The 27,632-nt window shown below is 35.4% G+C and overlaps 1 long non-coding RNA gene across 4 annotated transcripts; it reads right to left on the minus strand.

The window, feature by feature from the left end:
- On the minus strand, positions 1-27,414 carry LOC306652688. Of its 4 annotated transcripts, XR_013761510.1 has the most exons (8): positions 23,970-27,414; positions 21,278-21,376; positions 19,882-19,911; positions 19,333-19,406; positions 18,120-18,171; positions 16,178-16,276; positions 5,449-5,669; positions 5-1,876 (listed from the first exon to the last, which is right to left on the minus strand). It is a non-coding gene; the product is annotated as an uncharacterized lncRNA (long non-coding RNA). The 4 variants fall into 4 exon arrangements; XR_013761511.1 differs by lacking the exon at positions 19,882-19,911 and having other exon boundaries at positions 7-1,876; positions 23,970-27,408; XR_013761509.1 differs by lacking the exons at positions 19,882-19,911; positions 21,278-21,376; positions 23,970-27,414 and adding an exon at positions 4,280-4,431 and having other exon boundaries at positions 1-1,876; positions 19,333-19,870.
- Between the last annotated feature and the right edge of the window lie 218 nt (positions 27,415-27,632).

Consider the following 27,632-nt stretch of genomic DNA (forward strand, 5'->3'; position numbering starts at 1 on the left):
TTCATAATAGTAATTGAGTTTTGAAGAAAAGTATGAGCAAGTTATCATGGACAGATGCAATGAACTAGATTGAATAAATTGTGGTGTTGCTGCAATTCATTACATTTGTCCCAATTTATGATAATAACAAGTAGATCCTTTTGAATAGTTGAGAGGTCAACAGCTATTTTGGACCGTTATTTTCTCATTTAAATCAAATTGACATGAATATAATTAAAATTACCAACTAGAAATATATAAAATTTTAGTGAAGGAAATCTATTATAAAACACAGCATCTGCATTTCAGTTCAGTGGGAAATCTGTAAAGAAATTTTAAGTGAAAGTGGGTATAAGCATTTATATGTATCTGTTATATCATGATTTTGAAATATGGCAACAGGAATTCATGGAGATGGTGTATATTCCAGTAGTTGAGCACGTGCTTACCATGTGCAAATCTTTGGATTCAATTACCAGCACCAAAAATAGATATTGCTGAGAATATATTACTAAGGTCAGCACATATGGCTACTAAAAATCTGTAATTCAACCTCTTAAAACTTCACAATTCTATACTCAAAATGAAGCATCTATTAGGTCCAAGGTTTTTGATATTTTTCCTTATTAAATTTTAAAATCAGTTCTATGTAGCACTAAGTTTGTGTTTAATTGGCATGTAACTGTACACATTTATGAGGCAGAGTGTTACTTTTGAAATATGTACATGATGTATAAGAATCAGAGCAGAAAAATTGGAAGGCTTCTTACTTCAAACACAGATCATTTATTTGTGTGGGAAATTGGGTCTATGTTGTATTGAGGGGAAACCAGGTTATGTTTCTGTGTTGAGACAGAAAACATTTATATGAATTTTTATTTTCATCTACATGCATTTAACCATAACCAAATATCACTGAGTATTCCTTCAAAGATACTTGAAACAGCTTACTTGCTTGACACTTTGTTTTTATTTTCACATTGACATTTTTCCTTAAAGTGATTATTTTCATTGAATAATTACATATCTCTACTTTTAGCAAGAGCTTTTGTCTTTCAATCTGAGCTTGAAATCATTTTATAATTTCATGAAATTCATTTTGGAAATTAATCACTGCATTGTTTTGATTTTCATCTCTTATGAAGGTCATGCAATTGCTGCTGAAGCAGTGTAATTTTACTTTGGATTTTAGATAATCTCTCCTTTCTATAAGATTTCTGCTCTCTGATGTATTCAGTCATTTCCCTTTGTTCATTTTGACACTTGTGTTCCATCCCCTTCATTTGGCACTTTGTTTTAGGAGTCTTTTTTCTTGTTCTGAAATCAAAGTCCTTACTCTGAGGGTATCTCTTTTCTGATCAATCTCATTTTCGAGGTCACTGTTTATTTCAGACTTCAAATCTTGTTGGGAAGGAATATCACTGCTATCTTTTAAGTTAATACATCAAAATTCTTCTTTTCCTGTGAAGTAAAGCCCCTATTTCTTGCTCTTGGAAAGCAAATTCTAGATATATTTTTGGTGTTTGACTTTCAACACAATGATATGGGGCAGCAGCCAGTGTGGCAGGGTATGATTTGACTTCTGTTTCCATTTTTTCTGCATTTTTTTCTCACTCTCCAGTGTAAAATTCTGCATTGGATTTTCCACTTTTTGAATATCAAACTGTTCATTATGCTGGAATGTTATTTTTGTAAGTGTTTCCTCATTCAGTTTGTGTATCCTTTGAGGGTCATTGCTCTTTTCTCTTAAAGTTCCAGTAGTATCAAGGTATTTCCTTTTCTGGTTCTGATATTTTATTTTAATATTTATTTCTCTTTCCAGTCTCATCATGGAGCTATTCTTCATCCCATTATATTCATGCCATAGCTTGTTCTCTGTCATATCACTAGTAGAAACCTAATAAAATCAAGGATACATTTAGTTACCATATAACAAAATAACATAACAAGATTTCCTGTGAAATTAGACAACAACCTGTATATTTATACAATGAAAGTGTTGCAATAAATAGGTATCCCACTGGAGAAATATTGGGTTTAAACTTCAGAGCATATAAAAGTATTCATTCCCAAGAGTTCAAAAAGTTAATTCAAGAAAATGGATCTATAAGAGTAAAAGGAAGTTACAATTTAAAGGATCTCAAAATTGAAAAAAGTTCTAAAGCACATTAGATACAAGTCATAAAATAAGTGATTACTAAGTTTGGATGTAAAAGAAAAGTTTGTTCACTGACATCTTATGCATATGACCAGTCCATAGTAAGAGCCTTAGCTCTACATGTACTTGGTCACACAGAATTTTCTTAAGTTTCTTTCCCTGAAAATATTCTATGCATATTCTGTTTTAAAATTTTGTAGTTATGAGAATTGCACACATTAATATGTGATAAAACTAGGAAGAACACTAAGCATATCCATGTTCATCAATGAGCACAATTCTGGGAAGTAGGGTGAGGCAAAAAATATAGGCAAGTTGTGAGATTGTCTCTAGGTCTTCCACCTCTGCTTCTAGTGCTCACCCACCAAACCAGTTATTTCTATCCTGTGAATGTGTAAACACCAGAGAAGACTTGTGCTGCAAAATACTAATGGTAAATAAGGTAAAATATATAAAGCTCTACTGCAAAAAATTCCTGTTTCTGCTCATTATAATCTATTTCTTCTTAGTGAAGTTTGAAATGTAAGTGTGAAATATGAAAATAAACTGACCAACTTATTAGGAACAAGTACCAGTAGATTACATTTTATGGTGCATCATGATTTCCAAAAGTGTTCTGTATATAAAACAGGAGATTCCTTGTTGCAAAGGGTTTCTTTTCCTCAAAAGTAAGAAAATGATATTCAAATCCAGGGTCTGTGCTGGCCACAATGTTTCTTGTTACTTAACAATGGGAATAATAAGCACACCACTACATTAACACATCAAGGAAGCGATTTCACCTCCTCAAACTAGAAGATCTGTTGTTAGAACCAAGGGTTTTGAAATCCTTGAAAAATCATCAATTATGAAATATATTAAATGTCTTTTCTCTGAACGAGGCCACTGTGAAAGCCAAGACTGGACTTCTGCAGATAAATGGAGTTGAATTAAAAACATTAGTTAATCCAATGGGACAAAAATGCCACCCGCACTCCCCAAATATGCAACTTACGGTTATAATTCATATATGGGTTTTAAATACTCTATAATTCTCCATGATACAAATAGTTAATTTTTAAACACACACACACACGCACACACACACACACACACACACTTGGGAATGACAGAGGAAAATAATTCAGAAATCATTTCAGTTTTTGCAATGTCTATAGGTTTCTGTTTGCAAAGATGATTTTCTGGTTTCCCATCCTGTAAATTCTGGCAATCTGTTCTCAAAGACCTGTTCTGATGAAATCTAGAGATTCTTTTTAGAAGGTTTTGGCCTCATCCCAGCAGTGGATAGAAAGTCAAAAACTTTAATTAAGAATGATATGTTCAAAATAAATAACCATTGAAAACAAGTAGATTATTAAAACACATAAATCTTTATTACACATTAATTACTCAAATTCCAACTGCATAAATGACAGGAAAACAAATTCTCAAGTAGTAAAAATGTTTCATAAATACAGGCAGAGATGAAATTGTGAAAAAGAAGTTTTAAAAAAATTTTATTTGTTCTAATCTGCCATGCCTGACAGTAGAATACCTTTATACGTTTTGATAGATCATACATAAATAGAATGTAAACCCTAATTTTTTTTCTGATTACATTCTAGGATCAAATCAGTCATGCAGTTATATATGTACATGAGGTAATAATTAAATATTTAACTAGTTTCAAATCTATTTACTCTGTATCTTCACATAAAAAGCCTCAAATTGATATTTATGTCAGTGATTAAACCTAACATTTTCATTCAGGAAACAAATGCTGAACATCTACTAGATAACAAAATGTGTAATAATTAATTTTGCCACAAATGTCATCACTTAATTATAGGGTGAGATAACATTTTGTTTTAAACCTAAATAATAATCTCACACCCACATTCCAAGGCTGTGGGAAAAATGCACTGTATATACAGTGGAGATACTGGAAGTTCATAATGCCTGGCACTGTGGGAGATGTCTGAATTTTGTGGAAGTACACACATGGAGATTTCATGCTGGTGAAATTGCCAAACAGCATATTTCTCAGATCATATCTCCATCATGAAGTGAAACATGGCTGCATAGAGTATGTTAAATAAATATTATAAATAAGTTCATTGAAATAAAATAAAAAATTCAAAACTTTACTGAAAGCTCATTTACCTGATTAAACTTATTTCTTGTAGTACTTAATTCTGCATCAGATTTTGTAACAGATATTTCAAGTTTCTTTTTCACTTCTTTATTATATTCATTTTCTTTTAATTGGTCCTTATTTTGTTCAAATAACAATCTTTTCTTTTTCTAAGGCCCATCTATAACAAAATGTTTATCTTTAAATTTTCTTTTCCAGATAAAAGTAACTTTATTCAACTTTTTTTGTTTATTTTATGGTAGCACTTTTGACTTACCTTGTTGAGCAGTATGTATTTTATAAACAACTCAAAATCCCCTTTGGGACAAGACCAAACTTAATATTCAAACCAATAATTAACAGTATGAATTTTTCAATAAAGAAGAAATTTTATTTTTAAACTAGAGTGAATTTGAATAAAATAATCAGTAATCACTTTCCATTTAATTTTTAAAACTAGCTGAGGGCCTAGCTCAGCACTCCCATATCTACTTAGCTAAACTAACCCTTGGGTTTGATCCCAAACATCAGAATACAAACTATAAATGTTTAAAAACATGTTTCTGGGCAGTGAAAAATGCCCATTTCATTATCTTTGAGATAAATTTAAATTAACATAAGCTTTCTTGAGAGCAATTTAGAAATCTTGATCAAATATCTTTTAAAAAATTTCTATAATCAAGTAATTCCACACTGAAAATATATTCAGAGTAAAATAGAGAAATAATTTTTCTAAATGGCATTCCTTGAAACATTGTATTATAAAAAGCAAAAGTATAAATTTAAAAAATCCAAATTTCTAATTGTTATATAAATAGATTTCTAGTCAGGTGTGGTGGCACAGGTCTCTAATTTCAGCAACTAGGGAAGCTGAGGCAAGAGTATCTCAAATTGAAAGTTATTCTTAGCAACTTATCAAGGCCCTAAGCAACTTAGTGTCTCAAAAAATTATATAAATAAATAAATTCCTATAAGATAGGAGTCTGTACACCCATTAAACTGTGATTGGCAAGAATATTCATTTAAGTTTTAGAAGTAATGATGACTAACAGTGTGTTATCTTATTCATTAGAATTTTATTTTTCACATGATTAAAATGTTTTATTTCTTGCAAAGAAATGAGTCAGCAGTTACAAATGTTACAAATATTCCCCCACGGACCAGTAGTATAAATGAAAGAGTTCTAGCTTACACATACCTCAAATTTTGGAGTTCTTCTTTTAAAACTACATTTTCCTGTGTAACCTTTGATATCACTATTTTTTTTTTCACAATACTCCTTTGTAAGTTTGCAAAGCTCACTTTCCAGTTTTGCCATTTTTTCTACATGTAGTGAACACTGTGAGCAGTGAATATTTTTAAGTTTTGTTATGTGAAATGAAGAATCTGCATTCAGTTGTCTCAATTGGATCATAGAATCTATATCAGGAAGGAAACAAAAAGGATATGTGAGTAATTTACATATACGATTGACTATATATTTTTACAAGCATTATTCATATGCTGAAAAAAATGTAGAGTGCCTAAAACGTGTGTACTATGTTCTACAGATCAGAGAGGGTATAAGACCCCTTCTCTTGTTCAGCTTGAAGTCTTGTGGATGTGCTCCATTGTGCACAGTAAATCTTACCTTCTTTAGGTAATACTTTTGATTACCCAAAACTTTAAAAATCCAGTTGTTGGGGAAAGAGGATGTCACCAGGTTCAATGCAAAGAAATGCCTCAAAGATTCATCCAAAATCCTAGCCAATATAAATGGAACATTCTCATACACAAAATTTAAAAATACATAAAAGCAGAAATTCATACTGTTCACTATTTTCTACCCCAAAAAAATAACTTTTAAGCAATTCCTTTTCATCATTAATGGTTTCCAAAATGAGTAATAATTTTTACACCTTTATTGTGAACACCCCATTCCTTACCTGAAATGTTTTTATCCAAAATTTTGACAAATTTCTTTTCTACTCTAAAGATTCAGTGTGCTTCATGTACATTTACTTGATTTGGGCTCTATTTCTCTCAATAAAGTATCTCCTTCTCTTCCCTTTGATGACATGTCCAACAGTGACTCTGCTGAAAAATGCAAAGATGTACTTAAAATAACTAAAAATATAGTGTGAATGACAATTTATCCAAATAAAAGGGAATAGTAGATATAATCCTAAAATATTATTTTTCAAATAATAGCTGTAAACTAAGCTAATCATAGAAAGTGAAACTAGCCAATCCCCAAAAGCAAAAGTCCAAATGTTTTCCATGATAAGTGGATGATGTTACATAATGGGGTTGGGGGGTAAGGGATGAATGGAGGAATATTGGATTATATAGAGGTAAATGAGAGGTGGGAGGGGGTGGGCATATGAAAGATGGTAGAATGAGACAGACATCATTACCCTATGTACATGTATGATTACATGAATGGTGTGAATCTCCATCATGTATAACCGTAGAAATGCACCCCATTTATGTACACTGAATCAAAATGCAGTCTGTAAATATGAAAAAAAATTAAAATAAAAAATAAATTAAGCCTTTTCCACAAGGCACCCTCAAGTGGCCTTGGATATAATGGGTTTGAGCTGTTTTTGCCAACTGGTCTTCTGCTTTAGTTCCTGTTGAGCAAAGGCCACTCCAAGAGCAGATGAGGTCTTGTTCTCACCTGTCCATCACCCAACGCACGAGGTTCACCTCCTCATCATCCGACAACAGTCAGCAAACTGATCACCCACTGCCAGTAGAGCACCAGCTGCCTGCTGTTGCCTGCAATTTCACTGTTACAGTACCTACAGGTTTGATTATGCATGGCTGCCGCCATTTTGACAAAACAGCCAGGTCCTGTAGGACCCCTGGCCGGACAGATTGAGCCCCATCTCCAGGATCCCTCAGCCCCACCAATCACTCCCAGCCTCTGGGGCCCTCACATCGACTGACTGCTCCCTGCTGCCAGGACCCCCAGACCAACTGCCTGAGCATTATACCAGGGACCCCAGACCAACTGCACCCGGCCTCCAGGATCCCGCAACCATACCAAACACACCTGACCTCCAAGAACCCTGCCTGACCAACCGCACCACGCCTCCAGGACCTCAAGCTGACCACGTCCACACCCTGAGTGGCAGCTCCCCATTTGCCAACACATTTGGAAGCCAGAGTGGCCATCTCAGATAATCCTGGAAGTCATAGCTCCGATCTTTAGGTGGGTCAAATCCCATCCTGAGACACCTGCTGGAGGCTTGAAGCTCATTGTCAGGTACCTCTCATACATCAGGCTACTAAGACTGGGAAATTTCATTACAATATGACTGTTACACTGTAGATTTTCTTTTTTTCTCCTTATTGAAAAATTTTGTTTTTATTTCTTTAATTATCTTGCTTTCATTTCCGTTTATTTACCTGTTCCCTAGGAATCTCTTTCTCCCTTTTTTGCATGCTAACATCCAATTTCTTTTGATTACACTCTCACCCTTTCTATTTTCTAGAACTTCTGTATATTCTTTTCTTATCCCATTAACAGCTTCATTCTACATGCCTCTGCATCCTCTTTGTCCTCCATTAGAAACTGCAGACCTTATTGCAAATCTGTTTGTTTCACTAAAGATAATATTTGAATACATTCTGTTTATTATGGCAATATTGTTATTATTCTCATAGGGGCTATTTGGTCTAGGATTGTATAAGTATCTGAATTGGGCAATGATAATATTGATCTCCCCTTAAAGAAAGGGTTTTGGAAACCTATAGGGCCACTATAAGCCTATAGGGGGAAATCTGCAAATATCCCAGATCTGCACTGCTAGAGGGGAAGATACATGAACAATAGGAAAAAACAAGGGAAGAAAATGATCCAAACAAACCTAGATTCTATATTCATAGAATCCAATGACAGTATGTTAGAAGAAATATCAGAAAAGGACTTCAGATTATACATGATTAAGATGATTCGCCAAGCAAAGGATGAGATAAGAGAGCAAATGCAGGCAATGAATGATAATAAAAATAAACTGAAAGAGCAACATCAGGAAGCAAATGGTCATTTCAGCAAAGAGATAGAGATTCTAAAAAAAAAAAAAAAAAAACAAATGGAAATTCTTGAAATGAAGGAAAGAATAAACCAAATAAAAAACTCATTGGAAAGCATCACCAAAAGACTAGACTACTTGGAAGACAGAACCTCAGACAATGAAGACAAAATACTTAATCTTGAAAATAAAGTTGCCCAAACAGAGAAGATGGTAAGAAATCATGAACAGAATCTCCAAGAACTATGGGACATCATTAAAAGACCAAATGTAAAAATTAATGGGATTGAGGAAGGCACAGAGATACAAACCAAAGGAATGAACAACCTATTCAATGAAATAATATCAGAAAATTTCCCAAACCTGAAGAATGAAATGGAAAATCAAATACAAGAGGCTTACAGAACACCAAATGCACAAAATCACAACAGATCCACATCAAGGCACATTATAATGAAAATGCCTAACATTCAAGATAAAGATAGTATGTTGAAGGCCGTGAGAGAAAAGCATCAGATTACATATAGGGGGAAACCAATACGGATAGCAGCAAACTTCTCAACCCAGACTCAAAGCTAGAAGGACTTGGAACAATATATTTCAAGCTCTGAAAAAACACGGTTGCCAACCGAGAATCCTATACCCAGCAAAATACATCTTCAGATTTGAGATGAAATAAAATCCATCCATGATAAACAAAAGTTAAAAGAATTTACAAATAGGAAGCCTGCACTACAGAGTGTTCTCAACCAAATATTCCATGAGGAGGAAATTAAAAACAACAGTGGAGGTCAGCAAAGGAGGGAACTATCTTAGAGAAAAACCACTCAAAGTAGACACCAAACCAAATTAAAAACCAAAAATAAGCCCAAATGACTGGGAATACAAATCATCTCTCAATAATAACCCTGAACGTTAATGGCCTAAACTCATCAATCAAAAGACACAGATTGATAGAATGGATTTTAAAAAAAGACCCAACAATATGTGCCTGCAAGAGACTCATCTCATAGAAAAAGACATCCACAGACTAAATGTGAAAGGATGGGAAAAACCTACCACGGACATGAACTCACTAAAAATGTGGGGGTTTCCATCCTTATATCAGATAAAGTGGACTTCAAGCCAAAGTTAGTTAGAATGGATAAAGAAGGACATTTCATACTGCTTAAGAGAACCATAAATCAAGAAGAAAAATGATAGTAAATATTTATGCCCCCAACAATGGTGCATCCCTGTACATCAAACAAATCTTTCTCATCTTCAGGAATCACATAGACCACAACCCAATAATTCTGGGTGACTTTAATGCACCTCTATCACCACTAGATAGATCTTCCAAACAAAAACCAATCAAAGAAATCGCAGAACTCAATACCACAATCAATAACCTAGATTTAATAGACATATATAGAATATTCCATCCATCAATGAGTGGATTCACTTTCTTCTCAGGAGCACATGGAACCTTCTCGAAAATAGACCATATGTTATGCCACAAAGCAGCCCTTAGGAAATGCAAAAGAATAGAGATCCTGCCTTGTGTTCTATCAGATCATAATGGACTGAGTAGAAATCCATGACAAAATAAAAAACAGAAATTACTCCAACACCTGGAGCCTAAATAATATTCTATTGAATGAAACATGGATAACAGAAAACATCAGGACATCAGGGAGGAGATTAAAAAATCTTAGATGTCAATGAGAATGAAGAAACAACATATCAAAATCTCTGGGAAACTATGAAAGCAGTAATAAGAGGAAAATTCATTGCATGGAGCACATTCCAGAAAAGAATGAAACGTCAACAACTAAATGACCTAACATTACAGCTCAAAGCCCTAGAAAAAGAAGAACAGAATAACAGCAAAAGTAGTAGAAGATAGGAAATAATTAAAATCAGAGCTGAAATCAATGAAATTGAAACAAAAGAAGCAATTCAAAAAATTGACAAAATAAAAAGTTGGTTCTTTAAAAAAGTAAACAAAATAGACGAACCCTTAGCCACACTAACAAGGAGGAGAGAGAAAATTCAAATTACTAAAATTTGTGATGAAAAAGGATATATCATGACAAACACCACTGAGATACATAACATAATGAGTAGCTACTTTGAAAATCTGTAGTCCAACAAAATAGAAACTACCGAAGACATTGACATATTTGTAGAGACATATGCTCCTCCCAAAATGAACCAGGAGGACATACACAATTTAAACAGACCAATGTCAAGCAATGAAATAGAAGAAGTCATTAAAAACCTACCATCCAAAAAGTCCCAGTACCAGACGGATTCACAGCTGAGTTCTACAAGACCTTCAAAGAAGAACTCATTCCAATACTTCTCAAGGTATTCCAGGAAATAGAAAAGGAAGGTACCCTACCAAACTCATTCTATGAAGCTAATATCACCCTCATACCCAAACCAGGAAAAGGCACATCAAGGAAAGAAAATTTTAGACCAATATCTTTGATGAATATAGATGCAAAGATCCTTAACAAAATATTGGCAAACCATATCCAAAAACATTAAGAAAATCGTGTACCACGATCAAGTGGGGTTCATCCCTGAAATGCAAGGATGGTTTAACATCCATAAATCAATAAACATAATCCATCATGTCAATAGACTTAAGGATAAGAATCACATGGTTATTTCAACTGACGCAGAAAAAGCGACAAAATACAGCACCCCTTCATGCTCAAAACACTAGAAAAAATAGGGATAGTAGGAACATACCTGAACATTGTAAAGGCTATTTATGCTAAGCCCATGGCCAACATCATTCTTAATGGAGAAAAACTGAAACCATTCCCTTTAAAAATGGGAACAAGACAGGGATGTCCTCTTTCAACACTTCTATTCAACATTGTCCTTGAATCTCTAGCTAGAGCAATTAGACAGACTTAAGAAATTAAAGGGATATGAATTGGAAAAGAGGAACTTAAACTGTCACTATTTGCTGATGCCATGATTATTTAGAGGATCCAAAAAACTCCTCTAGGAAACTTCTTGACCTGATTGATGAATTCAGCAAATAACAGGATATAAAATCAACATGCATAAATCTAAAGCATTTTTATCACAAGTGATGAAACATCTGAAATGGAAATGAGGAAAAAAACTCCATTTGCAATAGCCTCAAAAAAAAAAAAATCAATCTAACCAAAAAGGAAAAGATCTCTAGAATGAAAATTAGAAAACATTGAAGAAAGAAATTAAGGAAGACCTTAGAAGATGGAAAGATCTCCCATGTTCTTGGATAAGCAGAATTAATATTCTCAAAATGGCCATACTACAAAAAGTGCTATACAGATTCAATGCAATTCCAATTAAAATCCCAATGATGTACCTCACAGAAATAGAGCAAGCAGTCATGAAATTCATCTGGAAGAATAAGAAACCCAGAATAGCTAAAGCAATCCTTAGCAGGAAGAATGAAACAGGGGTATTGCAATACCAGACCTTCAACTATACTACAAAGCAATAGTAACAAAAACGGCATGGTATTGGCACCAAAATAGACAAGTATATCAATGGTACAGACACGGACACAAACCCAAATAAATACGATTTTCTCATACTAGACAAAGGGGCCAAAAATATGCAGTGGAGAAAATATAGCCTTTTCAACAAGTGCTGCTGGGAAAACTGGAAATCCATATGCAACAGAAAGAAACTAAACCCCTATCTCTCACCCTGCACAAAACTCAACTCAGAATGGATCAAGGACCTTGAAATCAGACCAGAGACTCTGCATCTTTTAGAAGAAAAAGTAGGTCCAAATCTTCAACTCGTTGGCTTAGGATCAGACTTCCTTAACAGGACTCCCATAGCACAAGAAATAAAAACAAGAATCAATAACTGGGATAGATTCAAACTAAATAGCTTTCTCTCAGCAAAGGAAACTATCAGCAATGTGAAGAGAGAGCCTACAGAGTGGGAGAAAATCTTTGCCACTCATACTTCAGATAGAGCACTAATTTCCAGAATATATAAAGAACTCAAAAAACTCTATACCAAGAATACAAATAACCCAATCAACAAATGGACTAAGGATATGAACAGACACTTCAAAGAAGATCTACAAGCAATCAACAGATTTATGAAAAAGTGTTCACCATCTTTAGTAATAAGAGAAATGCAAATCAAAACTATACTAAGATTCCATCTCACCCCAATTAGAATGGCAATTATCAAGAATACAAGCAACAATAGGTGTTGGAGAGGATGTGGGGAAAAAGGTACACTCATACATTGCTGGTGGAGCTGAAAATTTCCAGCCACTCTGGAAAGCAGTGTGGAGATTCCTTAGAAAACTTGGAATGGACCTACCATTTGACCCAGCTATCCCACTCCTCGGCCTATACCCAAAGGACTTAAAATCAGCATACTACAGAGATACAGCCACATCAATGTTCATAGCTGCTCAATTCACAAAAGCCCTATTGTGGATCCAACCTAGATGTCCTTCAATTGATGAGTGGATAAAGAAACTGTCATGTATATACACAATGGAATATTACTCAGAATAATAAAATTATGGCATTTGCAGGCAAATGGATGAAATTGAATAATATCATGCTAAGTGAGATAAGCCAATCTCAAAAAAACAAAGGATGAATGATCTCGCTGATAAGCGGATGATGACACATAATGGGGGGTGGGAGGGGGGCAAGAATGGAGGAAGGAGGTACTGTATAGAGAGAAAAGGGGTGGAAGGGGTTGGGGGAAGGAATAAATAACAGAATGAATCAAACATCATTATCCTATGTAAATGTATGAATATGCAAATGGTATGCTGTTACTCCATGTACAAACAGAAACAACATATCCCATTTGTTTACAATAAAAATAAAATAAATTAATCACAACTTTAGGATAATATATCTATTATTTGAAATATTTTATTAGTGTATGCGTGTGGGTCTGTGTATTTTATGTACTGAATGTGTATCCTTGGCAATAACAAAAGAAATTATTTCAACCTCATATCTTCATATTTGGAGACAGAGGATCTTTAAATTCCATGGTTTGCTGGCAACCTAACAGGTTTGTCTCTGCCTCTCAAGCACCCACAATTTACACGTATACCCCTCTGAATCCAGTACATATCGACATCATTGAGGTGCAGCATTACTGACCCAATGCTTCAGAACACCATTGGCAGACACTAGGTGTCACCATGTACAGACCTATAATAACTCACAAGTCAATCTGCTCAAGGTGAAAGAAAATTTCTCAAAAAAAATTTAATTTCAAGGGAACAAAGAAACACCACACCGTTTACTATTTCTTATTCAAACATTAAACTTTAAAAATCTTGGACATCACATTTGGTATCCCAAATAAATGATCACATTTACGCCATTATAAATGAAATCCATGTTGTTTATTCTTACATTCCTTTGATTGTCTTTTTTTCTACAAGTAATCAGTCTTGTGAATCTTCCATGATTCTGTCCATCATTCTGGGTATAATTTGCTTGTATTTTCCCTAGGGTTACCTCAGACATTTTTAAGTTTCCATACTGGATGATAAACATAGGACCAGTAAACTTTCCTTTTTCTGTCTAGTCCATCATTTTCTGGACTTGAGGGGATCACTTTTACATTATGTTTCTCTCAAGAGTTTTATTTCTTTACCCTCATATTTGAGTTTGTGGAAAGAGTAGAGAAGGTAAATGGTGCCAGGGATGATTCTGTTCTAGATGGAGATGAATGGAGCTTTCAGAAATGAGGTTATCAGCCAGAGATAGGAAATGCTGAGAGAATGAAAGCCTGTGCACAGAAAGTTTTTAAATGCAGTGTTTTTATCTGATGATATAGGGATTGGAAAAATAACTTCCAGAGGATGGTGCAGGGAGAGAATGAACAAGATGCAGAGTGAGGCACAATTTGTATTAAGAAAGATTCATAGGAAGTGTAAGATACTTGGACATCCAAGTTCCAATGAGAGCTGATGGTGCAACATATGCATGAAGAGCAGGATCAACCTCAATGCTACAAGCAGGTGGACATTGGGCCATGTGCTTGAATGGAGATGAATAATGAAAAGGCATCAATGATCTACGATGTTGATGCATTACTGGTTGAAGATAATGTCTCCAGAAATATAGAGCATAGAAAAATTTTAGTGAAAGATTTAAATTAAGGTAAGTTTTAGGTGAATACCTCTAATGTTTGAATTTTTTTATTGTTGTGTATTTACCCAGAGACATGTGATTCCTTTGCAAGTTTGGTAGCTATTCTTTCAAAAACTACTCATTTGTATTTGTAAAGAGAGTGTCTGTAAATTCCCTAGTTGGCTGGAAATCTCAGAGGAGACTGTCTCAGCCCTAAGGGAGCTAAAATTACAGGTGTGTCCCTCTGGACCAAGGACATACTGATATCACTGAGAAGTAATTTTACTGAAACAATAATTCAGAAAAGCACTTGAGAGACACTAAGTATCTCTACTCATAATTTATTTGTACGAAGAGCCAGTGGCGATGCAAGGAGACAGAGATGCACTTTTTTCTAGATACTGACATGTATGGATACTTCAATAGTGAGGTGGTCAGCTAGTGACAAGGAATGCTGAAACCATGAAAGGTTGCACAGAGACAGGGTTAAAATGGACAGAGTCCATTCATATAGGGAATGGCAAGGAGAATTGAGAGAGGATGTTGCAGGCAGAGAGAGAGGGATAAAAATACAAATGAGGCCGAATTTTCATTATGAAATTACCTATAGAAGTGAAGGTGCAGAAACTTTCATGTTCTAAACATACCTGATAGTACTATATGCAGTAAAATCATGAGACCAGGATCGTCCTAAAAACCACCAGCAGGTAGATATCAAGACCATATGAATGAATGGTGACAAATAATGAGAAGAAATCAGTAATCTATGAAGTAGATGCTAGATTGATTGGAGGGAATGTTTCCAAAATACAGAGAATAGAAAACTTTCAGTGACCAGTATAGAATAGTCTAATTAAAGAACAAAAAAAGAATCTGGGCTACAGGAATGTGAGATGCTGCTTCTGATCATATCTCAAAGTTTCCACTTTATCATGTTAAAAAAAATGGAACAATTGTGAATGTTGCTTTCATTTAACATCTAGTATCTTCTAGGGCAATATATTTTTATGTTGAGAAAACTCATTTAGGATCTTGGTGAGCACTTTTGTGCAACTAGCATATTAACAGCACACATGAGAATTAGATCTGTGGAAGAGGCTCAGTGGGAGAACAACTGATTAGCATGCAAGAGGATCTCCCTCATTGTTCACCATTGAGAAGATAAACAAAACACATCAAAGAAATATGAGCAAACATTTCATTGCTCTATGCAAGGATATTCTCGATTTATAAATTTAGAAAATTTCTGGTTAGATAGTTCTTCACTAAATAAGAGATACAATTTATAGGAAAGCAATAAATAAATTATATATGTGTTGAAAAAAGTCACAAGACTCAAATGTTCTGAATCAATCAGGCAGAGATGTTTTGAAAAATTTGCAGTGAAGTATCCAATGGTTAAAAAACAGCCTGCAATGACCATTAACACAAAGATATTAGCATATATACCAATGACAAGATAGAGAATGCTGGAGAGAAGAGTGATCTGTATTCAGAGGAGGAAAGAGGGACCTGGAAAATATCAATGTCAAAGGAGTATGAAAATGTGGCAGCTGGCATCTTGAGGGAATCTTCTCAGAGTCATTTAATCTATTTTATGATAAATACATTTCCTGTTTGTCATTTGCCTTATAATTGCTAAGTCCAAAGTTGTGATGAGATTCCAGGGGAAAGTTCACTTGTTTATTCATCTGAGACAGTTTTCTGAGCTACTCAGCTTAGATATGTGTTTAGAATAACTGCTAATACACATTTGGTTGTTTGTGTTTGTTCATACCCATGCTGGCAACAGATGCATCTCCTTTTCCTGTGTCCCCTCATTTCACCACCATCAAGTATCTTGTTGCTCTTTTATGTGAAGTGTGTGGTTCCATATCTGTGAAAAAACAGTTTGATAATGCATAAAGAGTTCAGAAAAGCAGTCCAAAAAAAGTGTTCTGAAAGCCTGCAGAATTATCAGATATCAATAAACGCTTATATTTCATAGTAAATGGTAAATTCACTAAGAGTAACTGTGATGGTGTTTTAGGAATAACCTGCTTCTTGGCTTCTGGTTAAAAATAAATCTGGAGTGGTATTTCATGTATTTGTTCAAGTCTCTCAGGTGATCACAACATTTGCTTTCTTGAGTTCCAAAGATATCTCACTAATATCCTGTTATTCTGGCATGCCAAAGACCCGGTTTTCCAACAGCACACCAATAAAGTACCGATGGAAACAAAACAATTAATAGTGATTGTAAGAATAGTACCAAAGGAAAATTAGCCTTCTTTTAAACAACAAATGCTTCAAAAATCCAAGTTTGCTCACCTCAATGACACATATGGAATCTTCACACATTGTGGTGCCTACTATATAAGGAGGGGACAAATTGGGAGTGGTGGGTTGCCCTGATTCTTGCAGTCCCCATGGGTAACAATCATCTCTGCAACAAATTTGCATTTGAAAGCAGACAAAGTGAAAAGAGCTGAGGAACATTTTCTCCATTTCATCATAATTCCTGGTTCCTCTCTCATTTCCCCTCCCCTTCAGGATTTCCAAAGGAAAATCTGAGGTGGGAGCTTGTGTCTTTGCATCTTTCATTCTTCGTATGATTTTTTGCCAGTCCTCCTTGCCTGCCAAACTGACAAATATATCTTAGTCATATACTTTTGCCATCTGATCTTCGGAGTCACTCTCAGTTCTCAAGAGACCTGCTCAGAATAAAAATCAGATTTATGCTTGCACTTGATGTGTTTGTGTCCTGAACTGTAGGAACCAGGAGATATTCTTGTGTATTTCCCAAAAGGACATCCATTCTCTGGCAACAAATGGTGTTTTCTGTAGACCAAGATCAATGGAATCACTTAGAATGTAATGGACATGTTGAAGCCAGTACCTGCTGGGTCAGAAGCTTTGGAACACGGTCTCCAGAGATGATTCCAGTTCACAGTTGCAGTATGAAATTTGTCAGCTTCCAATTCATCTATGTTATTGAGAATGTAGCTCTAGATTCCTTCCTTGGAGGTTCCCTCAAATTAAACTTTGAAGGATCTGTAATCTTTCCAAAGTGAATTTTAGATACCTGTGGATTTAAGGGATTCCGCTTGACTACTCATATGTCTTTCTAATTTTCCAGTTGCTATTTCTACCATATATATTTTTTTTTGTCGTAGAGAGCGGCACCATGTTGCAATCATTATTATATATTCCCACTCATTGTTGGCCAATGAACTTAGCTTTGTGGATCAGGTCTTCATGCCTCAATCCATTTTCAAACTGAAAAACTCACCAAGTTTGGGACACAACTATGTTCACTTTCATTCATCTTGAGAACATGAAACTCAAGTTCTTCCAACAGTGTGAAAAAACTGCTCCTTTCCTTTCTCATGTGGGGCTTGAATTTCCCAACCTCTCCTGAGAACCACTGATTCTTTTTCCTTTATGACTCTGTGTACTTACTACAGTTCTCAGTCTTCCTACCCTCTTTTTTCTCTCCTTTTCTTATTTCCAATTTACCTGAGATAAAAGCATACCTTAAAGGAAATTCACCATTCTCTTCTTTAGCAATACCCACAATTAAACCTGTGGCTAAAACCTAATATGTTATGCCACTCCTTACCTTCCCTTTTGTTCAATAGCTAGGTAAAAGATACACCCTTTGAGCATTTACTATATACTAGTGCCCATATTTTTCTTATATTCGCTGCAGCGTACTTTGGATCCTATGCGGTTCTTACCTTATGCATGTCCACAAAAAGCACACACCTCTGCATGTTGCTCAGAGTCACTCTGGAAAGCAATAATAGTGATAATTACTTGCATACAGATTTCATCATCACTCTTTGGGCATCACCATTCTCATATATGTGAAATTATTGGAATTGGAAATAAGAACATTAAATTATGTGCAACAAAAGTGCACAGGAGACACAAGCATATGCAGTCTTGATGAAGCTGAGCTTACCCACTCAGTCCCTTATTTTGTGGTGTTCTTGAGATCATTTAATACATTTTATTTACACGTGGTAAATATTTTTCTGTAAGCTGTGATCATTCTTCAAGTGTATTCTTTCTCCTTGCAGAGATACTGAATGAAACTAGCATGTGTATCATGCTCATTTTCAGACATGATGCTCAGATATAAACAGTACATCAGACCCATCCCCATGACAAACCTGCATATTAAAAGAATCCATGTGTAGCTGTGGAAGAGAAATCCATTCAAAGGCATGCAAATCCTCCACTTGTTGACACATACAACATGAGAACCAGGAGGCAAAATGACACCTCCAATATTTCATAACATCCCAACAATTGCATCAAAGTACTTTAGTCTAACATTGTGTAAAGAGGTAAGTTAAATAAGCTTAGTAATTCTTTTGCATTCTTAAAGGGAAAGAACATAAACCTGATATTTTTCATAAATTATCAGTAAAGTATGTATTCTGAATGGTTTTGGTTCTATTAACAAGAAGATATGTCTGTTTTGCATTTTTCTCTTCTTTAATCAAGACTCTGGAAATCTTGGAATATGATTTTTTAACCATGGCATGGATGGCAGATAATGTGAAATTCAGTGGTGATCCTTTGGAAATGAAGATGATTTTACATGAATGTATTCATTGGTCATTACTTTTATGTATGTTCCTAGTGTCAATTGATTACTTGTCAGTCTCTTATTTATCTCTCACTATTTAAGGATGTTACACAGTTCAAAACAAAACAGAGTTCTAAAGTATTGGTCCAATTTCTTGAATAAAGTTTATCTTTAATCCACTTTGATTTCTAAAACTATTTTCAGATTCATGACCACTTAAATGTTGTACAATTAAATATGAAAATGTGATGTTGGATGGCCAAAGTGTATTAGATTATGTCATTTGCCCTAATTTACCTCCTGGAAACAAAAGAAGGAAGATATCTGGAATTCAAAATGACATGTATGCATACCTGTTGCTGACTAAATCCAGTTCCATGGTGTCTCTCCTCCACTTCCACTGTTAAAGTGTCCAAGTGTGACCCTCCTGAAACATGCACAGATTTACTTAAACTACCTTATAATATTAATGTTAAAGAAAATTTATCCAAATAAAAAGGAACAGTAACTATAATTCTAAAATTTTATTTTAAATAAAATTTAAAATGATAATTTTAAATTAAGCACGAGTTTAGGTGAATATAGCCATTATTTGAAATATTTAATTGCTGGTGTGTGGGCGTTTATATTTTATGCAGGAACATGTGTGTCCTGTCAAGCACTATAGGAATTATTTCAAACCCCATGTCTTCATATTTGGGACAGAATGTCTGTTAATTTCCTGGTTTGCTGGCAACCTGACTTACACCTTGAGAGGGCTTACGTCTGCCTCTCAAGGACCTGCAATTACAGGTGTGCCCCTCTGAGCCCAGTACATATAGGGGTATAGTTCTACTGATCCAATACTTTAGAACACCACTGAAAGACACTATGTGTCACCATGTACAAGACCTATAACTCACAGGTTGATCCACTCAAGGTGAAAGAAGATTCTGGAGGGAAAAAATACTCAATTTCCAGTGAAACATGAAACATAACACAGTTTACTATCTCTTCCTTCAAATATTAAATTTTAAAAATCCATTTAACCCCATCTTTAGTGTTCCCAAAAAGTAATCACATTTATATCTTTATCAATGAACTCCTTTTGCTTTTTTTTATACATTTCTTTGATTTTCTTTATCTTAAATATTTACAAGTTACTTTCTTGTGAAACTTTCATGATTAAGCCTCTTATTCCTGTCAGAACCTGCTTGTGGTTTCAATAGGGATATCTCAGATACTTCCAGTTATCATACTGGGTAATAAAGATGGAACCTGTAAACATTCCTTTTTCTTTCTACTCTATCAGTTCCTGGGCTTGATGGGACAAATTTTACTTCATATCGCTGTCAACAATTTTACTTATTTCCCTTCATATTTGAGTTTGTGATAAGAGCTAGAGTAGACAAAAAATGCCAGGAATGAAGTATTTTCTAGATTAAGATGAATGGAGACTTCAAAAGTGAGATTATCAGCCAGAAGCAGGAAATGCAAAGAGTAGGAAAGGCTGTATATAGAAAAGTTTTTAAATGGAATGGGTTTATCTGATGGTATATGAATTGGGAAGGAGAACTTTCAGAGGATGGCTCAAGCAGAGAAGGGGAGCAAGATACAGAGTGAGGCAGAATTTGCATTAGGAAAGATTCATAGAAAATTTAAACCCATGTCATTAAATTTGGAGAAAAGTTGTCGATAAATTTCTTGGTGGCTGGAAACCTGACAGAAGCCTGCCTCAGCCTCTCAAGTACATGCAAGTACATGTGTTCCCCTCTGAACCCAGTACATATTGACATCATTCAGGAGTAATTTTACTAGTCCAATACTTCTGAATAACACTTGGGGAGACACTACATGTCTCTCCCCTTAATTGAGTATATGGTAAAATCTAGAGGAATATTGATCTGATTAAATAGGCAGTTAAGTTTCGATTGGCAAAAGGATTTTTGCAATGACTATTAATACAAACACATTGGTAAGTATACCAATGTCAAAATGCAGAATGCTGGAGAGCATACTCATCTGTATTCAGAGGAGGAAAGAAGTTTCCTTATAAATTCAATGTCAAAGCTGAATTAAAATTAAAATGTGGCAGCACATATCTCAATTGAATCCTTCAGAATCATTTAATCCATTTAAATTTAAGTACATATTGTGTCCCCCATTTCCCTTACAATCAATAAGTCCAAATTGTGATAAGATTCCAGGGGAAGGTACATTTATTTGCTCATCAAAGAGAGTTTTCTGAACTAATTAGCTCAGATGTATGTGTTTAGGATAACAACAAATATGCATATGCATGTTTGTGTTTGTTTATACCCAAGTGAAAAAGTGGTGCATCTTCTTTTCTTATATTCTCTGTTTTATCCAACATCAAGTTCCTTTTTCCTCTCTTGTGTGAAAATAGTGTGTTCATATCTATAAGAAAATGTACAAGAAAACAGCTTGCAGAATTATCAGATATCAATAAATTGAGTTTCAAAGAAATTTTTATATACACTATGAGTAACAGTGTTGTTATTTGAGGGATAAACTACATAAAGCATTCTGCTTAGAATAATGTATCTAGTGTGACATAACTTGGCAGCTTTTCAAGTATTTTCATCAGAGGGCTAGTTGACCACACTGTTTTCCACCTATATATCAGAATTTTTCTAGTAAACTATGTCTTCCTGACACACCTATGAACATGGTTTCACTGCAGTGCACTAATAGACAAATACAATAATATTATTGAGAATATTTAAAATACTAACAAAATATTAGCTGCCTTTAAAAATCAATGCTTCAAAAATTCTAGGTTGCTCATCTGAATGACTCATATTGACACCTTACATATGGTGGTGCCTACTAGATATCAAAGGGAGAAATTTGTAGCTGCTTCTTCCAGTCCCTTCTGGTTTTAATCATCTCTGGACCAGGAAAAGTTTCACAGATAAACTGAATAAACTGAATAGAGTTGAATAGCATTATCTCCATTTCCTCATTTTTCCTAAACTGCTTCAGTCCTCCATCATTTTCCTTTCTCTTTACCTTTAGAGTTGGGAACTTGATTCTTTCAATTTTACATTCTTTGTTTGAATTAGCTCCACTTTTTCTTGCCTGCCAACTTAGAAAACTGATCTTAGCTATATAATTTCTTCATCTTTTGTTGCTGCCCGTAGCAACAACCCTGTGGATATTTGTTACCGCCTGCAGCAACAATCTCCTGGGTATTTATCGGAGGTGGACTGGAAATAAACTACTTCTATTCCTGAGCTGCTTCCTTGCTTGCTTGCCTATTCTCTAGCTTATAGAGGAAGAGAAGCTTGCTTGATTTTAGAGGAAGAGAGGCTTTGAGAGGAAGAAAGACTTTGCTTACAGGAAAAGAGACTTGCTACGCTTTCAGAGATCTATTTTTTCTTAGCGTTCTGCTGCTGCTTCTTAGAGGTGCATCCTGCATCCTGCGAACTAAAGGTGCTACAGGTGCGTGCTAAAGGTGCTGTCTATTAGAGGTACTTCTTAGTGGTGCATCCCGTGTACTGCAACCTGTGATCTGCAACCTAGAGGTGTATTCTTAGTCCTCTACTCTGCAATCTGCCATCTGCCTTCTGCTTTTTGCCTGCTGCTGCTGCTGCTTTTTGCCTTCTGCCTACTGCCCGCTTATATTCCCTCCAGGAGGCAGAGGGTAGGGCCACGCCAGTTTAGCAAATATCAGGCAAGGAGCCAGCTGCCCAATCATGGCAAAGATCAAAATGAGCAGGCATGAGCAGGAGCACTTGGGAACACATATGCATGCATTGTGTGTGTGGACTCACTTGAATACGGCCAATGATAAATAACCTGATTGTGTCTATGTTAACCGACTTCCTCACCGCTGATGTGATCAAAACAACTTCTGGCTGTCTGCCAGGTGCCATCTTGGCATAGTCTGCATGGCATAGCCCCCAACAATCTTTGTCTTTTGAGTCCTTCCCAATTCCCAAGAAAATATTCTCAGAATGAAAGATTTATGCTTGCACTTGATCTGCTTGTGTCCTGAACTGTAGAAACTGATATCATTTCCTTTTTATTTCCCAAAAGGACATCCATTCCCTGACTCCAAAACATGTTGTCTGTGAACAGTATATTTGAAATCATCTTAGAATTTAATGGACATGTAATTCAAAGACCTGCTGAGTCAGAATGAGCTTTTGAATATCATTTTGAAGGGATGATTTCTCACAGTTTCAGATTTCTAGTGTGAACTTTGTCAGTTTTCAATTTGTGTAGGTTAATTTGAATGTAGCTCTGAATTTCTCCTGCGGCTGTCCCCTCAAATAAAATGTTGAAGTATATGTAATCTTTCCAAAGAGAATGTTAGAAATCTTTTTGGGGAATGCCCCATAACAATTCATACTCCTATTACTCCGTTTGCTGTTTCTGCCCTATATTTTTGTCCTAGGTAGTAGGAACATGTTGTCTATCATTAAATTGTATATATTCCTAATCATTTATGGTAAATGAACTTAGCTCTTTTGGGATCAGGTCTTCTCTCCTCAATTCATTTCCAAGTGTGAGAAAGTTTGACTCTCTCCTTCACTCATCTTTGGAACTTGAACCAAAAATTCTTCCCACAGTTTAAAAACTCTGTTCTTTTCCTTTCTCATACATGGCTTGAATTTTCAACACTCCACTAAGTTCCACTACTTTTTTTTCCTTTTTCAACTCCTTGTTCTCATTAAGATTCTCAATGTTCATTCCCTCTTCTCTCCTTTTCCTTATTTCCAACTTTCCTGTGATGGAAGCATATATCAAATGCAACTCAAAATTCAGTTCCTTTAGCAATACCACCAATTTAACCTGTGGCTGAAACCTAATAGTTATGCCTCCTATTTTCTTATGATAATTGATAGGTACCTTCCTTAAATAATTACAACATACTATTGCTCATTATTTAAGGCACATTCACTTTAAAGTATTTTTAATCATATATGGTTCATATATAACACATGTCTATTTATTCCCTTCTTTACTTTTGGATGAAACTCACCAGATATATAGGAAGCACACACCTCTGGATGTTGCTCAGAGCCACTCTGGTAAAAATAATGGCAATAATTAGATGCATATAGATTTAATCATCACCCTTTAGACATCACCATGTTTCTACTTGTGAAATCATGAGAATCAGAAGTTATAACATTATATCTTTTGCACCATAATTTCCAGAAGAAATACTTTCTAATACACTCCAGATGAAACTGAGTTTCTCTTTTTATCTGGCTACTGGTGGGGTAAATCAAGATGGATGAAATAGGAAAAGTGTTCCCTGATAACAAACTCACTTAAGCGGATATGTCTAAAACATCTTACATCAGTGCTTAAGTAGCCCATTTTGCATTCCTCAGAAAGTCTATGAACACAATAAAATGTATTTAAATCTCTTTTGTGAAATGTACTTGATGTTGTACAGCATTCAACATTTTAAACACTGGAGGACCAAATTTTTAGAGGTAAATATGATACTTGATGTGATAAGTTTCAATTCTGTCACTTTATCTAAGAGTGAAACACTGATTCACTTGCTTCATTTAAATCATTAGGGCATTCCAAAATTTACTGACTTTCAGCAAAATATTTACTGAGTCAAAAACACATTAAAGTATATTTAGCACAGGAAATGCATCTACATTTTAATTGGACATATGAGCACACTCAGTTTGAGTATGCAACACTTTTCATTGAAGAAAGAATTAGAAGGAATTCTATGGCCATGGAGCCCAGCACTGACACCTGCCCCATTCTGCAGTCTGTGCTGCAGCTGACCATCTATAAGCACATGGGTTCGCCACTGCCTGCTAACATGGTTTATTCCTGACTTGGAGACCACCATTCCTAGTGGGGCAGCACCCTTCTTGGGACACTGTATTATGAAGTTCCTCTCAGGCATCAGGCTACTGAAGACTAGGAGGTTTGAACACTACAGAATAGTCTTATTGTAGAATTTTTTATTATTAACCTTATTATGATTATTCCTAGTATACCTATCATTCCTACTTTTACTTTCTTTTATTAATATTTTTATTATTCTTTCTACTTTCCTCTTATCTATCTGTTTCCTTGGAGACTCTTTCTCCCTTTTCTCAGGCTAGCAACTAATTTCTTTTAATTCTGCTTTCACTATTACTACCACATAGTACCTCTATAGACTCACTTCTTATCTAATTAGTGTTATATTCTACACCCCTCCCCATCTTCTTTGTCTACCATTAGAAATTGTGGTCCTTATTGCAAACCTATTGGTTATGCCATAAACAATAATTGAACTCATCACCTCTGTTTATTAAGACAACATGGTTAATATCTTAATAGGGACTCTTTGGGTTAAGAATGCATATTGTTTGTATTGTGTGCTGCTCATATTGATCTCTCACTTCAAGGTGAGGTATTAGAAACCTACAGGGACACTATAAGTCTATAGGGGCAAAACTGCCATGCCTTGGATTCACACTGCTAGAGGGGAAGATACATGAACAACATGAGAAAACAAGGGAAGAAAGTGTCCCAAACAAACCTAGATAGTATATAAATAGAATCCAATGATATCATGGCAGAAGAAATGTCAGAAGGGGATTCAGAATGTATAAAATTCAAATGATCTCAGAAACAATGCGATAACAGAACAAATGCAGGCAATGAAAGATCACACTAATAAAGTCCAAAGAGCAAATGCAGGAAGCAAAAAATCATTTCAGTAAAGAGAAATTCTGAAACAAAACCCCTGAAATCCTTGAAATGAAGGAAACAATAAACCAAATTAAAAACTCAACAGAAAGCATAATCAACAAGCTAGATCACTTGGAAGACAGAACCTCAGACATTGAAGACAAAATATTTATTCTTGAAAACAAAGTTGACAGAGGAGAAACATGGTAAGAAATCATAGACAGAACTTCCAGAATTATGGGCTATCATGAAAAGACCAAATTTAAGAATTATTGGGATTAAGGAAGGCACAGAGATACAAATCAAATGAATGAATAATCTCTGCAATGAAATAATAACAGAAAATATTCCAAATCTGAAGAAATGGAAAATCAAATACAAGAGGCTTACAGGGCACCAAATGTACAAAATTATAATTGATCCACACCAAGGCACATTATAATGAAAATTCCTAAAGTACAAAATAAAGATAGAATTTTAAAGGCTGCAAGAGAGAATTATCAGATTACATAAAAGGCAAAAACCAACATAGGTATCAGCAGATTTCTCAATCCAGACCCTAAAAGCTAGAAGGGCTTGGAACAACATATTTCAAGTTCTGAAAGAAAATGGATGCCAACCAAGAATCTTCTGTCCACCAAACAAACCTTCAGATTTGAAGACAAAATAAAATTCTTCCATGATAAACAAAAGCTAAAAGAATTTACAAAAAAAGCTAAAAGAATTTACAGAAAGCCTGCCCTATAGAACATTCTCAGCAAAATATTTCACGAGGAAGAAATGAAAAACAAAAATATGTCAGTAAATGGAGAAATTATTCTAAAGAAATAGCCAATTAAAGTAGAAACCAGGTCAAGCTAAAAACCAAAAATAAGCCAAAATGACCAGGAATACAAGTCAAATCTCAATAATAACCTTGAATGTTAATGACCTAAACCGATCAATCAAAATACACAGACTGGCAGATTGGATTAAAAAGAAAGATCCAACAAAATGCTGCCTCCAAGAGATTTATCTCAGAAAATGATACCTACAGACTAAAGGTGAAAGGATGGGAGAAAACACCACATGCACAGACTCAGTATAAAAAGCAGGGGTTTTCATCCTCATATCAGATAAAGTGAACGTCAAGTCAAAGTTAGTCAAAAGGGATAAAGAAGGATATTTTATACTGCTTAAGGGAAGCATAAATCAGCAAGACATAATAATCATAAATATTTATGCCTCAAAATGGTGCATCCTTGTACATTAAACAAATTCTTCACAATTCCAGGAACTAAATAGACCACAACACAATAATACTAGGTGACTTTAACACACCTCTCTCACAATTGGACAGATCTTCCAAACAAAAATTGAACAAAGAAGCCATAGAACTCAATAACACAATCAATAATTTAGACTTAACAGACATGTAGAATATTCCATCCACCTATGAGTGAATACATTTTCTTAGCAGCACATGGATCCTTCTCTAAAATAGACCATATGTTATGTCACAAAACAACTCATAGAAAATACAAAAAAAAATAGAGATACTTCCTTATATTCTATTAGATCATAATGGAATGAAATTAGAAATCAGGCAGATCCAAGATGGCGGACTAGAGGGTGACTGCATCTCCGTCACTCCAGAACCCAGGATTCAAGAAGGGGAGGCAATGAGAGACTCGGACTAACATATAGCCGCAGGGTGAGTCTCTCCCACTAGGTGAAGCTCGGCCCAGGCGGCAGGTCCGGACAGAGGCAGCTTCTTGGAGTAGGGCAGGGCAGGTAGAGTCTTCCCCAAGGAGCCTGCTCCCTCCAGTGGCAGGCTCCTTCCACAGCCAGCTTCTCGGAGCAGGCCGTCCAGTGAGAGCCTTTCTGCCCAGAGCCAGCTCCATGTCCCGGATCCAGTGGTGAGCCCCGGCCGGCAGGCAGCTTCTGGGACCAGGGCAGGGCAGCCAGAGACTTCCCCAAGCAGCCCTGCTCCCTCTGGCGGCAGGCT

Source organism: Sciurus vulgaris (assembly GCF_902686455.1).
Source record: "Sciurus vulgaris genome assembly, contig: HiC_scaffold_442_arrow_ctg1, whole genome shotgun sequence".
NCBI classification, from domain to species: Eukaryota; Metazoa; Chordata; class Mammalia; order Rodentia; family Sciuridae; genus Sciurus; species Sciurus vulgaris.